Genomic DNA, 19,802 nt, shown 5'->3' with positions numbered 1-19,802 from the left:
TCCTGGATGATAATCATAGTCCAACGTTTGGGATATATCCATTCATCTACCCATGTTAAAAAAAAATGCATAGTTAAACATGTGAAAAATACCACCATAAATATAGATGATGTCTTTTGTGTGCAACTCATTAATTTTTTATTTGCCATCTCACAGCAAATAGTGGATACCTTGTCATGTCAGTACTTAACATCGATTTCATTCTTTTTTTTTTTTTTTTTTTTTTGGAATTATGGCCCCTCAGGTGGCTCAGACAGTAAAGAATCTGCCCACAATGCAGGAGACACGGGTTTGATCCCTGGGTAGGGAAGATCCCTGGAGAAGGAAATGGCAACCCGCTCCGGTATTCTTGCCTGGAGAATCCCATGGCCAGAGGAGCCTGGAGGATTCTGAGCCATAGAGTCGCAAAGAGTCAGACACGACTGAAGCAACTGAGCACGCACGTATGCACGCCACTGGAATTAAAATAGCACAAGAAAAACCTTGATTGGTCCTAGGAGTTCAGCCTTGTTCAGATTTGCTGGGCCACTGGGTTATTTCTGGTTAAGCCCACCAGCTTCCCCCCGCCAGCTTGGACTTTTCAGCAGACATCCGAAAGCGCAGCCCTGGGGTGGTCTCTCAAGCTGCCGGGGCTCGTGTTCTCCCAGGCACCACGTCAACTCAGCTGAGCTGACAGTCTGCTTCCGTGATGCTCTTGCCTCTCCTGCCCAAGGCCCTGAGTGATCCCATCTCTGACACTCTTGGACATGAAAATCTGCTTGTGGGAAAGGCCTGGAATGTCGCCTCACTCTCGCCATGTCTGCCTGTAAGTGACAACCGTGGAAACCCAAGTTCTGGCTCTTGGACAGCACACGTCTGGATGGATCACAGGGAGTGAATTTTCCATCATCATCACAAAAGCTGCTCTTGGGAAACTTCTACTGCTGTCCTGGGGTTTTACTTCTTTTCACCTCTGATTTTCAGAACCCCTAGGTTCTGATATGACTATCTCCATTTTATGGAAAAGGAGAATCAAGCGAAGAGAGCTGAAGGAACTGGCCCCACGTTGCACAGCTTCATGGTAGGGGCAGAATTCTGTTTGCTGGTCTCTGTGTACCCTTCACACTGCACCCTGCCTACCTAGTGAAGGGGACATTGCCCTCTGTGTGGCCTTAAGGCAGCTGTCTGGCTACATCCAAGCTTGCCAGTGGTCACTTAGAAAGTGGAGCCCCCAGCTGGGCAGGAGGCTGGAGGCCTGTGTTCAAGGGGTCATGACCTCCAAAACCATCCTGGATGCACTTGCTAGCCCACTGGACCTCTGGTCTTGAAATAGAAACATTTACCCATTGATGCCTTAAACACTTGGGCCCTGAGTTTGGCATCTAAGCCAGGGTTTTGGTGTCAGAATCTTCTGATAACCTGGCTTGTCTATTGAAGGTCTCACTACCAGTGTCTTTCACTGTAAACGATTTCAAACTTTCTTTAAACGTCAAAGTGAAGTCGCTCAGTTGTATCCGACTCTGTGACCCCATGGACTGTAGCCCACCAGGCTCTTCTGTCCATGGGATTTTCCAGGCAACAGTACTGGCATGGGTTGCCATTTCCTTCTCCAAGGGATCTTCCTGACCCAGCGATTGAACCCGGGTCTCCTCCATTGCAGGCGCATTCTTTACCGTCTGAGCCATCAGGGAAGCCCTACTGTACAGGGGTGTAGGAAAATTGGATAGAATTCAGAAAAAAGCAGAAGTAATGACTCTAAGGATGGAAAGCAGGGCTCCTTGGACAAGGGATTAAGGAAATTATTTGTCTCCTGGAGGGAAGTGGAGGGGTGATTATCAGTCTTAGGGTCCTGGTTGGCTTCTGACCACCGATTGGCAGTTCCTAACTCCACAGACAAACAGCCTCCAAGCCCTCCTAGGGGGCCTCTGGCCAGACATGGCTAGCACTCACTGGTGCAGGCTCCTGGCACTCTTCAGAGCCCTCTGGGTGCTCGGAATTGCTTTGTGAGGGAGGTCGAGGATGGTCTCAGCTCTGCCACTTACTCTCTTTCCAGACATGACTGAATCCCATGAACTTTCTGTGCCTCCCGTTCCATACCAGCAGCAGGAAGCTGTTAATTGTGCCTATCTGGTGATTAGCTGCATTCATCTATGCAGATATTCAGAACAGTGGTGGTCACATTGCAAAGATCACGCAAGTGCTGAAATCAGAAACAGAGAACCAGGGGAACTCAGAGCCTTGTACAAGGCTTGGTCTAGATTTATAGTTAAGTTCCATACGTAGGAACCTTCGAGTTGCTAACTTTGGCAGATGCAAACGTACCCCTGAGTGCCGCTGCGCTGTACTCTGTACTTTTTCAAGGTACCGTACTGCAAGATTAAAATGCTGTATTGTTTATGTTTGTTTGTTTTTAATGTATTATTTGTGTTGTGTGAGGGCCTCCCAGGTGGTAAAGAACCCGCTTGCCAAGGTAGGAGGCACAAGAGAAGCGGGTTTGGTCCCTGAGTGGGGAAGACCCCCTGGAAGAGGGCATAGCAACCCACTCCAGTGTTCTTGCCTGGAAAATTCTATGGACAGAGGAGCTTGGTGGGCTCTGGTCCAGGGGTCCACAGACTCAGGGCCTGAAGTGACTTAGCACGCATGCTCGTGTTGTATGAGAAGCATGGTGAACCTATTACAGTACTCTACCATAGAGCTGATTCTGTTAGTTGGACACCTAGGCTAACCATGTTGGGCTTACGAACAAACTGGACTTAGAGACTCGCTTTTGGAATGAAACTCGGTGTGTTGGGGACTTACTGTAATTTTTTAAATTAATCACTTTGCTACTTATGAGTGGTTAGTGGAGTATGATTTGTATAGACAAAAATGAAGCTTGCACGGCTGGATGAATTTTGACCCATTCAGCACCTGTGTGGGTATCAGCCCCACCCCGTGTGTTTCTGGAGACTGCACCCTGTGTGGTCAATGAAAGGTCCTCCCCACTGTGCTCGACAGTCCTTACTGAAGGGCGCACAGACTCTAAGGGTAGAAGGGGCTCCTCATCTTCCGTGTTCTGGTGTCGCCGCCACCACCATGGCCCCTGGGTCCTGGCGGGATGGCAGAGTCAGCCCCGAATCAGAGTCAGGGAGGTGTCTCCAGACTGTCCTCCTTCTGGTCCAGACTTGCCAACTCCGTCAGCAGCCTTCTTCTTGGTGAGCCACCTGCTCCCCAAAGTCCCTGGGGAGCCTTCTGCACCATGACCCAGCCCCAGAGCCCAGAGCCCCTGGGGGAGTAAAAATCCTTGGCTATTACTCCAAGGATTTTTAGAAGAGCTCTCCTAAGGCTTGATGAGTAGCTTGATGTTGGTGAACTTGGGTGAGAAAAAAAAAATAGTCTCAATTTCTGCAATGGCCTCACTGATATTTAGCATTTTGTTGACTTACGCATGAAGTGAACTCTCCCCATGATTAGTAGCGGGACTTTTGATTTTGTCAATTCGCACATTTTCATGGCTCATTATCATTGTTGCAGATGTCTTGGGGTCTGTTTTTGACTCAACATGACATTGATATTGTAAGTGTATGAGGTGCCAACAGGTCATTTTATTTAATGAATTAATAAAGAAACATGTAGACTGCAAATTTATTTTTGTGATATTTTGTTGAAGCTGAAGCTCCAATACTTTGGCCACCTGATGCAAAGAGCCGACTCATTTGAAAAGATCCTGATGCTACGAAAGATGGAAGGCGCGAGGAGAAGGGGATGACAGAGGATGAGATGGTTGGATGGCATCACTGACTCAATGGACATGAATTTGTGTAAACTCTGGGAGTTGGTGATGGACAGGGAGGCCTGGCGTGCTGCAATCCATGGGGTCACAAAGAGTCGGACATGATTGAGCGACTGAACTGAACTGGACTGATATCAATATCATTGATTGGCTTTGAGATCCTATGTATTCTATTTGGTGAATTTAGAAAGATTTTCCGAGAAGCAGTCTCCATGGGTTCATCAGAGAGCTCAAGTGATCCATGGCATTCAGAAGAAGAGGTTCTTGTCTATGGGGTTGAGGGTACCACTGAGGAAGAAGATGGAACCTTGGTGTGGTGAGCATAAATCCTCCTACAGACCAGGAGCCCCAGCCCCTCCTTCTCAACCTTGTTCCAGGTAGGGCCCAGGACCTGGGCCAAGGATGACCTTGGTTTTGGCATGAGGGAGGTAAACCGTCTCCATATCCAGGTCCCTCTGTCAGCTCTCCCATCCCTTCTCTCTAATTCTGCTTCCTTTTCAGCCCCAACTTTTCCCACTAAAGACCATGAAAGTCCTTTTATCCTCCCAGGAGTTGCTGCTGTCATAGAGGGTGACAGGTGACCTTGATCTTCCCTGGTTGTCAAGGTGGGGACACCTGAGTGGAAGAGGCTGTGAAGCCAGGTGCCTCTCCTGGGCCCCCAAGTTCCCTAGTCTAGACAGAGCCTTCATATTTTGGACAAACCCTTAAGTTCATAAGACAGACGATCCAGTCTTCCTATCAGGTGCAAACAGAACATCGAACAAAAGAGTTTCGACGTGCAGAGCAAAGATTTGCAGAGAGGATGCTGGTGGTGGGCAGGAGAAAATTGTAGAAAGAGTGAAGACAAGGTGCAGATGTAGGCAGATGACGTGTCCTGTTATTCTCCTGAAATCCCGTCGGCAGATGACGTGTCCTGTTATTCTCCTGAAATCCCGTCTTCTGTTCAGTTTCCCTTGGGAAGGCTGGAGAACATGAAGGAGACTATAGTGAGTGGCAGTCACTCAGTCGTGTCCACTCTTTGCGACCCCATGGACTATAGCCAGCCAGGCTCCTCTGTCCATGGAATTCTCCAGGCAAGTATAGTGGAGTGGGGTGCCATTTCCTATAGGAATTACTTTATCTTGGTCTTAACCATAAAGGCCACTGTTAGAACTTGGGCAAGTCATTAAAACGTTCCTATTTTATAAACCAGTCATTTTTCTCCCTCTGTCTGTCTCTCTCTTTTCCACTGTGTCTCCACCTCTGTCCCTCCGTCTCTCTGTGTCTCTGACTGCCTTTCTTTCACACACACACGCACGCACGCATGCACCATTAGTTAAGGATAGGGTGGACATCCCTCCCCACCCTTTTTCATTTCTCTGCATCAAGAGATTCCATGGCAGCAAGGCCTGCACGCAGCACCCTCTGCAGATTCAGCTCCTGGCTGCAGCCCCATCTCCTTTCTCAGGTCCCAGGAATATTATGTGACCAAGTGTTAATATCTGAAAAATGCTTTGAAGTTTTGGGAAAATACACTATATTAAAGGCTTCTTAAAAAAAAAAAAAAAATCCTTCTCCTGCCTAAAATGTAGAACGAGGCCAAGCCAGAAAGCTGTGATTGAGGGAGCAGGCCAAGCTGATGATTTAGAAGTTATCATTGTAACAACACATCAACTCAAACCATAAATTAGATCCTAAAATAAGCCTTCAGACCTCAGAGTCTTCATCTTACTCTTGGGCAAGGCTTTATGATAGAAATGTGTCTGATTTCATCATCACACATATAACCTACTTTCCCATCTAGATATGCTTCATAGAATGCGACCATTTGTCAAATTTAAAACACACTATAAACATTTTTTCCTTTTTGGAGATCTGACATGGATCCTGATGTCCCTGAAAAAAAAATCACATTGCAAAATGCGAGGAGTACGATATCCCGCGTCCAGAATATATACCACTGGTTCAGCCGCCCTAGCCCAAAGCTCCATCTGAGCATCTATTTTTCCAAGCAGTTGAGAGGAGTGATGTGTACATTTTTCACGTGTAATTAGGCAGTGTAAGGCGATCCCCACCGCCAAAGGGCTGCTGCTGCCCTCGCTGGGTGAATGGCTTCCAGATTTCACCCCCATCTCTTCTGTCTAGACTCTACGTTGCTACTTTTTTTTTTTTTCCCTCCTTGCTTAAAACAGACTCCAATATAAAATGCCCAAAACAGAAGTTTTGTCCCTCTTTCTCATAAAGATGTGGGACACAGCTCTCTCTGCCAGACAAGCAGGGGCCCCAGACTTTCATAAGACACGTGTCGTCTGAAGCTGGCATTAAAGATTGTCCAGGCATTTCAGCGGGTCAGGCAGACGGTTTTTTTTTTTTTTTTTTTTAAATATGGTTTTCATTAAAAAAGCGAGTATTTCTAGAGAGGTGTGGTTCAGTTCAGAGGCGAGGCAGGGAAGGCTGCCTCCTGCGTTTTCCAACAACGCTGTTATTGATGCCGCTTTTGAAATGTACATTGTCTTCTAAAATGGCTTTGGGGAGAGAAAAAATTATCTCATTCTATTACCAGGGGCATAGCTTGTTGAGTGTGCTGATAATTCAGGTTAGAAGCTAGTCACTTAATGAAAGAAAATAGTGAAATTCTTATGACACTAATGTCATTTATTAATTGTAGGAATTTTTATATATCCTGTTCTTGCGGGGAGGTGGGTAAGAAGTCAAGTTTTAAAAACTTAGATTTAAAAAAAAACACTATTACTACTGAGTTTATTTACTAAGATGAGATGCTAGGAAGATGAGACAGGTAGTTGAAGGTCCATGTGATTTGACCAACAAGGGCTGGGGAAGATTCAGGTTTCGGTTATTTAAAACCACTTGTTGGTTGTCTTGTTACTCAGTTACTAAGTCTTGTCTGACTCTTTGCGACCCCATGGACTGCAGCATGCCAGGCTTCCCTATCCTCCACTCTCTCCTGGAATTTGCTCAAACTCATGTCCGTTGAGTCAGTGATGCTGTCTAACTATGTCATCCTCTACCACCCTCTTCTCCTCCTGCACGCAATCTTTCCCAGCATCAGGGTCTTTTCCAATGACTCAACTCTTCACATCAGGTGGCCAAAGTATTGGAGCTTCAGCTTCAGCTGCCTTGTTTAATTTCATCCAAAACTTCTACAGTTTCTATGGAAATGAAGCTCATAGCCTGTTTGTTTACCAAGTTGCTTCCATATGTGATTAATAAAGATAATAATATAGAAATTTAATTTTTAAAGAAAAAGAATAAAATAGTGCTGTTTACTGGATATCAAAAACCGAATAATATTTTCTCAGAAAGCTGAAAATGGGTTTCAATTTTCACTGAAACAAAGCAAAGCAGAAGTGGGTGAACACTCAGTACAAAAATAAGCTTCAAATAAGTGAATGCTAAGAAAATTCAAATACTTCTATATATTTAATTTTTCTGTCTCCCTCTCTAATAGCCCATTTCAAAATATAGCCTACAAGGTGGTACACATGGGCCTGTTAACTAGAGGTTTAAAACCTGAGAACCCAGTTGCAGATGTATTTATCATCTCGTTAGGGGTCACGGTTAGCCTTTTACTAAAAATATCCAAAAATCATCCTTATAGCGTTGGGGTAGAATTTTCAGCTCTTCAGGATTGGTTAATTTGCTGACCAACTTTTTTAAAAAGAAAAATAGTTTTATTTACTGATTTCTGGCTGCGCTGGGTCTCGGTTCCTGATTGTGGAGGACAGGACTCTTCTCCAGTTGCCACTCTCAGGCTTCTCATTGCTGTGGCTTCTCCTGTTTTGGTGTGTGGGCTCCAGGGTGCTCAGGCTTCGGGAGTTCTGGCTCCTGGGCCCCAGAGGACAGGCTCAATAGAGGTGACTCACGGTCTCAGTTGCTCTACAGCATGTTGGATCTTCCTGGATCAGGGGTCGAACCTGTGTCTCCTGCATCGGCAGGAGGATTCTTAACCCCAGGGAAGCCCTTGCTGACAATTTCAAACAATCTACTCTATACATTGGTACTATTCTTTACCAGCTGAGCCACAAGGGAAAGCCAGGAACACTGGAGAAGGTAGCCAGGGGATCTTCCCAGCCAAAGAATCGAAGCAGGGGGTCTCCTGCATGGGGCAGATTCTTTACCAACTGAGCTATCAGGGAAGCATAGAAAATCAACTGTATCTTACTTGTTTCATAAGGGATTCAGCAACAACTGAACTGAAACAACTGATCCCACAATACTGTTAAAACTTCCTGCGTTTAAAGTCAAATCGAATTCCTGTAACTGAAATTCTTAGAAGAGTCAAGAGCTGGAAAAAGAGGGTAAATTGGCTGGATTTTGAAAAGGCCTCAACCTCAGTGAAAAGACCAGGCGTCCTTAGAGCTGAGAAATGATTCATGTAGGGAGGTAATAAAACGTCGGTTGTAGGAGGCAGAAAGAGACAGGCAGTGAGAGAAGAAGGGGGTCTCTGACACCTTGAATAAGAGATGTTTTGTGGGCCAAGGTTCGGGAAGGCTCCACAACATAATTTCACTTTTGAATTTATAACTGATTTTCTTAATGGTGTTAGTCAGACCCCAGCAGTAAATGTCTCCTTAAAAACATCATAAAGTCTAGAAGGCGTTGCTAGCCTTTGACGGAAGATATGCAAAGTCATGCTTAGATTATAGAAGTAGGGTTGAATTCCCGAATCTTGAATCAATAAGCTCAACAAGTGTCCTAATGTGTGCCAAATACGTTGTGTCTTTTACTCCCAATTTAAAAATGTGCATGTTTGGAGTTTATCTTATTAGGATAACCATATGTCTATAAAGTAGGGTTTAACTGTAATCTATGGAATTTGTATACCAAGGTTTATCTTTAAGTCCTGCTCATTCACACAGTGGTTTTATTTGTAATTTTGGGGTCAGTGGGCATCATCTGCCTTGCTATGACTTTGCTTGGGCATCTAAGTACAGCTTCCTGGACCAACATAGCTTGCGTCTACTGAACATCTCCGTATCTGTATTGCATTTGGGCTGACCTGAGTGACTCTTGTGAACTGAGCCACTTTCTCTCGTTACACTTATCTCAGCCCTCTGCAAGGATGAGTTTGCATACCCTTCTCCCCCACCAGATCCTGAGTTCCTGGAGGGCAGAGGGCATATCATCTTTCCATTGTCAGTGCCTGGCATGATGCATACACTAGGTGCTCAATGTGTGAGCACTGAATGTGTAAATGGATGCGTGCTTCTCCAGCCGGTGCCTGATCCACTTTCAGGAGAATAAGGAAAAGTACAGAGGAAACACATTCCAGCTTGAACCGCTTACAGGAAGACCACCTTGGTTTCTGGAGTCAGGAAGGATTTTGCCTGCAGCTGAACTCTGTAATGGCCCTCTGCTCACTTCGATAGCCTTCGTTTTACATATCCTTTACGTAGATTCCTGTGTAGAGGTCATGACTTCCTCATAAGGAAGTGAGCTTGGGAAAACTGAGATCTTTAGTTCTACATCTTGGTACCTCACATGGCTCCAGGCACAGGAAAGCATGTGTTGTGGGTAAGGAGTAATAATTTCTCAGATCTCTCCTTTACGACCGTCGAGGGCATCACGAGTGGATGAGAAGCCGGTCATCTCATTCAGTGTTTCTCTATGAATACCTGGAGAAGGGGATGACAACCCACTCCAGGATTCTTGTTTGAAGAATCCCATGGATAGAGGAGCCTGGTGGGCTACGGTCCTTGGGGTCACAAAAAGGGTCGGACACGACTGAGCGACTGAACAGCAATGACTGTGCTCAGGGCCCAGGGAGTACGGAGATTTCTCTGAGATGGTTTGGGGTTTCTCCGCTTTAGGTCTCGGAAGCATCCAAAGCTCTATTCTGTTTTTACATGTCTTTGTCTGTCAGATGACCACTACGATTCCTCTGGAAGTGAGAGGGCATTTTGGCCAAACAGAGGCTGAGCCACCTGGCTCCTTGCTGTCGCTCAGACTCTGATGTATCCATTTAAGAGGACGAGAAACGCAACCCCAGGGAAATCTGATGATGGGTTTAACCGTAATAGAATTTAGAGATCTCCACAGGGCAAAACTAGAGGTCCAGTTTGCCAAAGGGCGGGCGTGGAGCCCTTCTCGGTGCCAGTCATGGAAACACTTCTGCCAAGACAGGAACAACAGCCCATGGTGCAAAGCGTGCCATCTGCATGGGCTCAAATTCTGCACGTTGGTGCATAATTTTTTTTTTTTCTGTTCACATCGGAGAACACAGGGTTGGAGTTGTTTTCCGAAGACTTAGTAGCTCTCATTTAAATTATTCAAAAGTTGTGTTTGGCTGAATGTTGAATTTCATTCCTTCTTAAACTGGGATCATTTCCAAGGATTGTTAAAAAAAAAAAAAAATCCCAGTGACTTTAGCAGTGAAAGAATGTAACTACTCTGGTGATAGACCCCATAGAAACAGACAGCTAACTCAACAGACATGGTCTGGTCTGGGGCGAGGTGGCCTGCCCTGGGACTTGGGGGCTGGCAGGCTCTGCTGGAGCTCATGAAAGGGGTTCAGTCCCTGGAGTGGCCACAGAGGTGGTGGGAAATGACAGGAGTGGGGGTCGGCAGTGGGGCCATGGGGGGTTTATACGGGGCTGGGGAGGGGGTGGATCATAAAACGTATGTAACTTTAATCTCGATTGCCAAGAGTAAATGGACAGCTGAAGCTGTCTATTCATTAGCAGACTGGGTCTCGTGTGCACCCAGGAACAATAGGCACAGGGAAAACCGCTCTCTAGAACTGAAAGCTTTGGAGAACATGTTTGTATTTTCTTTTCTTTGGAACTGGATTGTGGCGCCCTGGGTTCTGAGGCTGTTTCCACAGTGATGACTTGGAATCATCTATTGAGCCTCGTCATCAAGGAACAGAGCTCTGAACCTGATTGATTAGTGGAGTGAGCACAAATTGGTTGGCCTCAACTCAGACCCAACTGGAAGACAGCGTGTGTGTGTGTGTTTCCACATAAGTGTATATTCTTTACCTATCTGACATCTGTTATCTATGAATCATCTATCTTTCTATCTATCTGTTGTATCCCTTATTATATCGATCTGTTCTATCATGTATTCTGTCTCTCATGTATTATCTATCGATCACCTGTTATCTCTCTGTCAATCAATCACCTATTGTCTACCTATATATCCATGTATCTCTCATCTATTTCTCGAACAACTCACACAAATCACATTACGCTTTGTTCTTCGCTCCAGTGTATTTTAATCCAAGCCTAAGCAGATCCAATTTAAGTCCTTTCAAACCGATTTAAAAAACATTTATTCAGGATCTGCCATGTGCCAGGCTCTGAGAGCACCAAGATAAAGAGGACACACGCAGCCATCAGGGGGCCTGCGGTCTGGCGGGAGACAGGGGCAGAAGGCCGCCGTGTCTTGGGCTGAGTTCCATCGCGGACGAGCCTGTGAACCAGGGTGGACTCAGTGAAAGCCGGGCTGTGGGAGGAACAGCGTGAGGAACAGCCAGCACTGCCCCGGGGATGCTCTCCGATGTCCACAGAGAGCTGAGTGCCTGTATCTTCAGAGCGAGGCGGGTCTGGGAGGCCCCGTGAGTTGCCATCTGTGCTGAGTCGGGCTGGCTTCTTCTGACGCCACAGGCCATGCGGTCCTGGCCACCCCTGGGCGAAGCAGGTAACACTGTGTGTGTTTTGCTCTGACTTCCCGGGACTTCTTTCTGGGCCAGGGGAGGGTTGTGCTGTTTGCCTTGGTGGTAGCCGTTGGCAGGGCGAGTTTTTCCTGGAGAACAGGAAGCTTGGGGCATTTTTAGACAGAGGCAGAGCCATCCGCTTCTTTGCTACTAGCTGCCTTGCCAGTCCCATTGCAAGACGGCAAGTCCCCAAATCTCTCTGGGTCTATGTCTCCACCGAGGTCTCGTTCTAGCTCATCCTGGGTTCTAGAGCCTCCTGCAGGCCATACCACCTGGGCCTTGATCCACCCCTGGACTGGGTCCACGGGTCAACTCTGCACTGCAAAGGAAGGGCTCCCATGGACAACAAATGGCTCCTTGATGATGAGAATGGTGTTCCGTACGGTTCCCATCAGAAGTAGACCTGAGACAGGGGTTTGGGTTCAAGAAGCTTAACTGGTGAGTGATCCCAGAAAGAGAAAGCGAAAGTGAGGGGAGAGGGATGGGGGCACCAACCAGCAGAAAGGATGCGTTCCGGAGATGGTTACTGCGCCCAGGGGAGGCTGGGGCCCAGGTCCATGGACACACTCTGGGGAGCTGTGTGGAATGCGCTTCAGAGCTGTGTCCGTGTGTCTCTGAGCTGGGACATTGGCCCAGCACCTGCCGCCCCTGGGGTTGAGGGGTGGGTCTTCCTGTCTCCCGGCAGTTCTGGGCTGCCTTGCACAAGAGCTAAGCCAGCTCCAGGCACCCCAGAGAAGGCTTCTCCGAGCAGCCAGGGATGCTCAGACAGAAACTGGGGGTGCAGGAGGAAACGGCCCGCTGCACTGTGGGTGAGCTCGAGGGGCCGGTGGGGTCCAGGGCAGGGCGTTGCCTTCCTTGATTGGATTTAGATACTAGGAGGTGAGTTAAGTCACAACTATGTGAGATTCAGGATGTGATGCTAAGGGTATGTGAATCTATAGACACTTGTCAGGTAGATTGTCTTTCCAATGCTGTGACTGATGCTATGAAAATGAAAATGGCAGGCTGTGTACAGTGAACATGAGTTTGAGCAAACTCCAGGAGATGGTGATGGAAGGGAAGCCTGGCGTGCTGCAGTCCATGGGGTTGCAAGGAATCGGATATGACTGAGTGACTGAACAACAGTATATGGTTCAAAAAGAAAGGAGAGGAAGCTGGGTATATTGAGATTCATGTAAGAAACAATGGGTGTTATATCAGAAAGAAAACCTGGACCCAAATTGTGGGTCAATATCTATGTAAAATATATCCCTCTGTCCAGGAGTCACAAATTTCAATTCACACCACAATTTACATGTGCAGAGAAAGGTGATTTATTCAGCACTCTGAGCTTCCTCCTCCATCCCACTTGCTGGTTGGTAGGAAAAATACTTGCTTTATGAGCTGGTCTAGCTTAGAACTTTTAGTCTGACCCAATCAATTACACAGTATCTCTAGACAGAGTGAGGTCTCCCTGGTCTTCCCCAAACGCTGTCCAGGTGTGTGGGCTTGGGAAGGTCACAGCATCTCTCCAACTCTCCATAGTCAAACACAAGTTTCAGTTTTATCACATTAAAAAATGTCTCAATATGTTAGTAGTGTATATTTCAGTTCAGTTCAGTCGCTCAGTCGTGTCCGACTCTTTGCAACCCCATGGACTGCAGCAAGCCAGGCCTCCCTGGCCATCACCAACTCCCAGAGTTTACTCAAACTCATGTCCATCAAGTCGGTAATGCCATCCAACCATCTCATCCTCTGTCGTCCCCTTCTCCATTTAGCAACACATAAAAATAAGTTACTAGGAAAATGAAAAGAATGACATCAAATGAAATGAAAGGAAGACACCAAATCTAAGTTCAAAATTTTCTAATTAGATTGAGCAGGTGTAAAATTGCTATAGAAACTGGGAGATGCTCACAGTCAATATCTGGATATACCATGATGGGCAGAAAGCTCAGGAACTGGTACCCATCCTGGGGGCCACACTTGGAGTAGCACTGTCTTCTGGAAGAGATGAGGCATCCCAAGGATTTATTTTTTTGAGGGGCTCCCTCATTCTCCTGATTGCCACTCACCCCACTGGCAGCCTAGAGACTGGAGCCTGCAGCTGGTAGGACCCATGGTTCAGACCCCCTCTTGGCACCTCTGAGGCTCAGCAACCTGTGAGCCCTGAGTTTGATTCCCAGTGGTGATCTTACCTCACTGCACGGGCTCCTGGGATCTCAGCTCAGGGTCCACAGCATGATGGGTGAGGGGACACATGGGTCCCACTCTGTTACCCCAGGCTCTGGGACGTGGGAGCTTCCACATCTCTCATTAGGAACTGGGGGCCAGAACCCCGTTTTCCCCATGCTTGGCCTTATCTCCATGTATCTTTGTGCAGAAGGCGATGGGGACCCAGACTTTCTTATCTATGACTCCTCCATTTGTCTCATTAATCAGAGAGGGCCTCAGAAGGGAGGTAGGCTTTCCCTTATATTACGCTTTGCCCTTCTGAACCCAAGTGCGTGTTAGTTGTTCAATTGTGCCCAGCTCTTTGCAACCCCGTGGACTGTATCCCACCAGGCTCCTCTGTCCATGGGATTCTCCAGGCAAGAACCCACTGGCATGGGTTGCCATTCCCTTCTCTAGGGGATCTTCCTGACCCGGGGATTGAACTCTGGTCTCCTGTATTGCAGGTAGATTCTTTACCACCGAGACACTAAAGAAGCCCCCGGAACTCAAATGCCCTGTGACGTCCTGATGACAAATAGGACTCTAACCTCTGGCACCATGGGAGGACTCCCAAGAGGGATGCTCCAGGCCTGTGCAGTGCACAAAAGTGCTGAGACTCTTAGAAAAGACTTGGAGACTAGAAAAGGCTTCTAAGACTTTAGAAAAGACTTAGTAGACTTAGAAGAGACTCCTGTCCTGCTCTTTAAGCTCACTTGCATGTTGGAATCTTCCACGTTTAGTTTCTTCTGCAATAAATAAATCCTAGTATGCTTCTCTCCATGCAAGTAAGCAGATAAAGAGCTGAAGAGCTTGCCCTTCGTCAGGTGTGTTCGTGATTTTCAAATTCTCACCTGGACCTGGTGACATCTAGAAATGCATTTGAAATCTACCCAGTGGGCAAGTCGGGCTCCTGAAGCTTCCTGAAGCGGGCTGTGGTATGAGGAGGCGAAGGCTCTTTGGCTAGATGGTACTCAGTGTAGTGCTAGGGAATGGATCAGCAGTTAGGAGACAGCCCTAGTGGCCAGACGCTATAAAACCTCGAGGGAGAGGCGTGGACCCTGGGCACAGACAAAGCCGACGTCCATGGAAGCTGTGATGACTCAGTGTGGCCCATGATGACTTTAGCTATGGGCCAGGTGATGGGAAGCTTCGGCGATCAATTCTTCTTAAGTATTTCTTACTGAGTTTCGATGTGTGAATGATGCAATTACAAGAAATTGGTGCTGTCCCAGGGTTGGGAAGGCCTGCCGGAGGGGAAGAATTAGATTAGGCTCAGGTCTAGCCAAGACAAATTCAGAGTGAGACTTTGAATAAAGAATGGTGATAAGCTGGTCACAGCATGAAAACTCCCAAGATCTGGGTCTGAGTCTTGATTCACTTTGGAGCCCTTTGAACTTGGAGTGTCTCCAGACTTGTTACTACTACCCAAGTAACTGAAAGATACCTGTATAATAAACATGTTTGTAAGAGCTTAGTACATGCTAGACTGCAATGAAGATGGGAAGGACATTCCAGGAAATGGGGACAAAATGAGGATGAAATCACAATGTTCTTGGCTTTGGGGGCTGAGTGAAGATTGACACTCAACACAGAGAGAGGTCAGTCTGGCCAGGCAACTGTTCTGGGAGACAAAGTTCATCTTTGAGTGTGTTTTCTAGAATTATTTCAGTAGAGTGAGATTCTGGACTTCCTGCCTTATCCGTGGAATGACTGTCATTTAGATAGCTGTCATCGTCAACCCTGGAGGTCCACACCAACACCCTGGGGTGACTCAAACATCGTCTCAGTCCACAGACCTGCCTGTCGTCCAAGATTCTAATTCACCTTGTCTGAGCTGCAGTCCAAAGGATGGAGTTATTTTTGAAGCTGCCAGGTGAGTTTGACAGTGGAAGCAGGGCTCTGATCACTGCTGCAGAGACTTCATTTTTCTGCCCACACCAGGACTCATGATCAAGGAAACCTCTGCCCAGAGGGTGGTGCTCTCACAGCATGGGTGCATGGGAGAGAAGAAGGAGGTGTGTGCTTAGGGCTTATTGAAGAGAGATGTGATTTCTAATAGGTGTCTTCAATCAATTAATAAGTCACAATGCTTTCAAACTGTGGTGCTGGAGAAGACTCTTGAGAGTCCCTTGGACTGTAAGGAGATCCAACCAGTCAATCCCTAAAGGAAATCAAACCTGACTATTCTTTGGAAGGATGAATGCTGAAGCTGAAGCTCCAGTACTTTGGCCACCTGAGGTAAAGAACTGACTCATCTGAAAAGACCCTGAATGCTGGGAAAGATTGAAGGCAGGAGGAGAAGGGGACAACAGAGGATGAGATGGTTGGATGGCATCATCGTCTCAATAGACACGAGTTTGTTCAAATTTCGGGAGACAGTGAAGGACAGGGAAGTCTCGCGTGCTGCAGTCCTTGGGGTCACAAAGAGTCAGACACAACTGAGTGACTGAACAATAGCCACAGCAATGTTAAAAAGCAGGGAGATAAAAATGAATAACCCAGATTCTTTCCTCAGAGGTCCTGCGTTTAGCCTATTTGGGAATCATCCACTCCAATAGCCTCAGTTGATAGATAAGAACATTTGAGGCTTCAATCAAGAGACCATGACTTGCCCAGGGTCAGAAGGCTGACAAGTGCTGGATTCCTGTTCTCACACATTTGTCATCAATTGTCTGTGCATTTTATCCTAAACAGACTGTATATCCATTTAAAGTATATCAGGTCACCCATAACCACTAAATAATAAGTTACTATCCTGGAATGCAAAGCAAAGTCATTAAGATAATGGTTTTATTTGCATCGAGGCACTGTTATGCCAAGGTCTTTGTTGTTGTTACTGTTCAGGCACTAAGTCGTGTCCGATTCTTTGCGATCCCATGGACTGCAGCACGCCAGGCTTCCCTGTCCCCCACTATCTCCCAGAGTTTGCCCAAGTTCATGACCATTGAATCAGTGATGCCATCCAACCATCTCATCCCCTGTTGCCTTCTTCTCCTATGGTCTTTATCAATATACAAAAAAATCACCAAGATACTGTATGGCACGTGGAACTCAGCTCAATGTTACATGGCGGGCTGGACGGGAGGGGAGCTTGGGGGAGAATGGATACACATATTGGAGAAGGAAATTGCAGCCCACTCCAGTATTCCTGTCTGGGAAATCTCATGGACAGAGGAGCCTGGCGGGCTATAGTCCGTGGCGTCGCAAAGAGTCAGACAGGACTTAGCAACTGAACAACAAGGGTGTATGTATATGTGTGGCTGAGTCCCTTTGCCGACCACCTGAACTAGCACATCACTAATCGGCTATACCCCAATCCAAAATAAAAAGTTTAAAAACAAGTGAACAAAAATACGATTCCCTGGATTCTCAAAAAAAAAAAAAAAAAATCACTGAGAAGAAATTATGTCCGTTTTCTAAACATACAACTATTTTCACACCCATGAGTCAATCACATTGATGAAAACGTATGACAAAAGCATGCATTGATGGAGAGAGTGTCACGGCAGGTACGTGAAGCTCACAAGCAGATCAGTTTAATCATCAGAAGAGCTGCGGCAGATCTCCTGATGCGCTCTGTGTAACTCCATTGAAGAAATGCAAATACAGTGTCCCGATCCATTTCATATAACCTTTGTCACCAGTGTTCACTGACAGATGTACAATGTGTTTCGCATCAAGTCATCGTGTGCATTATGCAAGTTGATAGGAATTATGCATTATGCAATTTTACGGAGCAGTTTGTGGTCACCACGTGTGATTAAGAACTGCTGTGCATACTGCAGACTCTAACTGCATCCGACAGTGATCGAAAAAGCGCTTCAGAGGGTAAGAGTGTTGCATGAGATTTGTTCGTCGGGAAGGGCCAAGGACGCGTGAAACTGACTGCTTAGCGGCTGATGATAAAAATCAGGATAAGGATGGGCGTGCTTCTGTGGTGGGCTGAAGACTCTTTCAAGAGAATCTCCAACTCTGTCCTTCCGTGTTCACTTACGATCAACAAGGGGAGTCCGGGAACAGGATGAGGACCGTGGTGGGGAGAGGGGCCAGGGGAAGCTACGTGTAGAACCCCAACTTGAGTTCTTACCCCTGTTCTCCTCTCTGTCCTGGCTCAGACTGGCTCCAGGGAATGAGAGGAGCCTCATCCGACCCACCTCCAGGATGAACAGGAGGTCCCAGTTGATCGATTGGAGGCTGTGGGAGAGGGGTTCAGGGCAGCCCAAGAAACACTGAAGGTGCTCAGGGCATGAAAACCAGGCAGTGGCCAGGAGCTGAAGCATGCGGGCTGTGTGTTCTCCCAAACAGAGGCTGTCCTTCAGAGGGGCTTTCTGCCGGGTCTGAGCTCACCCAAGGCATGGAAAGTGTCAGTGCGGGGGAACCTCCCTCCAGCACCTCCTTTAAAACCAAATCTGAGGCTTCCTCCCCTGTGAGTCCTTCCAGAGGAGGGGCACCCTCCCCTTTCCACATATAATGCGCAGAACTGCTAAGCCATAAAGTGAGCTCAAAGACGCTCCCTCAAAGACTACAAAAACCAGACCTACAAAATGATAACCAGGAGTTTATAACTCATAACTCCACCACGTGATCTTGAACAGGGAAGGCTTTTTGAACTGCAACCTTTACATCCCAATCCAATAGTTCTTTCGGCTTTGAAATGTCCACAATCTGAATTTTATAGGGATTACTTTTTATTATAGGTAGAGCAATTAAATCTCCATATTGAAGGATGTAAACCTTTTAAGGCCCTTCTCCAAGTATCAAAAGAAAAGGAGGCTTATATTTAACAGGTGTGACAACCCAATGCAGGACATTTCATTGACCAAGAGCTTGACGTTCTCCAGTAACAAATACTTAAATTAATCCGAAACATCTTTCAGATAAAAGGGATTTCAGAAAGAATTAAGTTGACCACAAAACTTTATACAGAAAGATCATCTCATGTATGAAATACTTAAAAATGCTAATTCTTGAGGAACGTGTCAAGGGGTGTTTTTATAAAATCTTTCCTTTTAAATTATATTTTATGAACTTTAAATGATCGTATTTCCTATCCGTCCCATAGCATAGATAATGAACGTGTCTTCATTACTTGTATCCTGTTGACCTTTCAAATTAATTAACTGGTGGAAATTGCCCTTGACCTTGATTATGGCCCAGACTGAAGGGAATGCTCTGGTAGAGGGTAAGATTAGATCATATGAGAGAAAAAATTTCCTAACTGCAACTGCAAGATACAATCAGTTGGAGGAGATGGTGTCCTAACTTTGCAAAACTCTGAGATTCTTGGTTCTAAGATTTTTCACTGTTAATAGACTCAGCTTTGAAAGTGGTCTCAGTATGAGGTTTTGTTTTTTACAAAACAATTCTCTCCCCCTTCTCCTCCCCTCTCCCCGCTCCTCTGGAAAATGTGTGAGGTGGGCATGTTTGTGACACCTTTCTCTGTGGGGTGTATTTTGAGGAAGGGGAGAAAAGTATCAAAAGGGAGCCACAGATAACATTGGTTCAAATATTGTGTTTCTTCTGAACTCATGTTTTTTTTTTGTTGTTCTCAACAGTGGTAACCTGAATTGTTGAAGTCATGCTTGGCTATTAAAGTACAGTTCTTTATTCATAAAGCAGGCTCCTCTGTTAGCAGTATTACTAACATACTAACATAGTATATTACTTCCAGTATTGTTCTATCCTATCAGAGTACTCGATCCTAGTGATAATGTTGAAGGAACTTGCTAGGGTCATGTCGTATTATGAAGCAGAGTCATTGCTAGGGGCTCCTGATCTCAGTGGTCAGGGGGAGAAATGATTCACTTTAAAGCACTCCCCTAAATCATAAAGGTGGCTTCCCGGGTGACTCAGTGGTGAAGATCACCAGCAATGCAGATGTGGGTTTGACCCCTGGGTCGGGAAGACCCCCTGGAGAAGGAAATGGCAATCCATCCCAGTATTCTTGGCTGGGAAACCCCATGGCAGAGGAGTCCATGGGGTCTTGAAGAACTGGACGTGACTTAGCCACCAAACAACAAAATCCTAAGGGCTCCCTGTGGCGTGTTTTGGATGTGAGTGGCTAAGAGGAAGATTTCAAAATACAGTCAGGTTTCTTGGATGTGGGGCTTCTTTGGAGAATAGCTCTAAAGAAAAGAAACCAAAATATGCAATTAAGGGGGAAGGCAGGTTGGATATTTTTTAAGATCTTGTGAACTGCAG

Source organism: Bubalus kerabau, chromosome 2, assembly GCF_029407905.1.
Source record: "Bubalus kerabau isolate K-KA32 ecotype Philippines breed swamp buffalo chromosome 2, PCC_UOA_SB_1v2, whole genome shotgun sequence".
Lineage (NCBI taxonomy): Eukaryota > Metazoa > Chordata > Mammalia > Artiodactyla > Bovidae > Bubalus > Bubalus kerabau.
The sequence above is the reverse complement of the archived record's forward strand: the minus strand, read 5'-3'. Positions refer to the sequence as shown.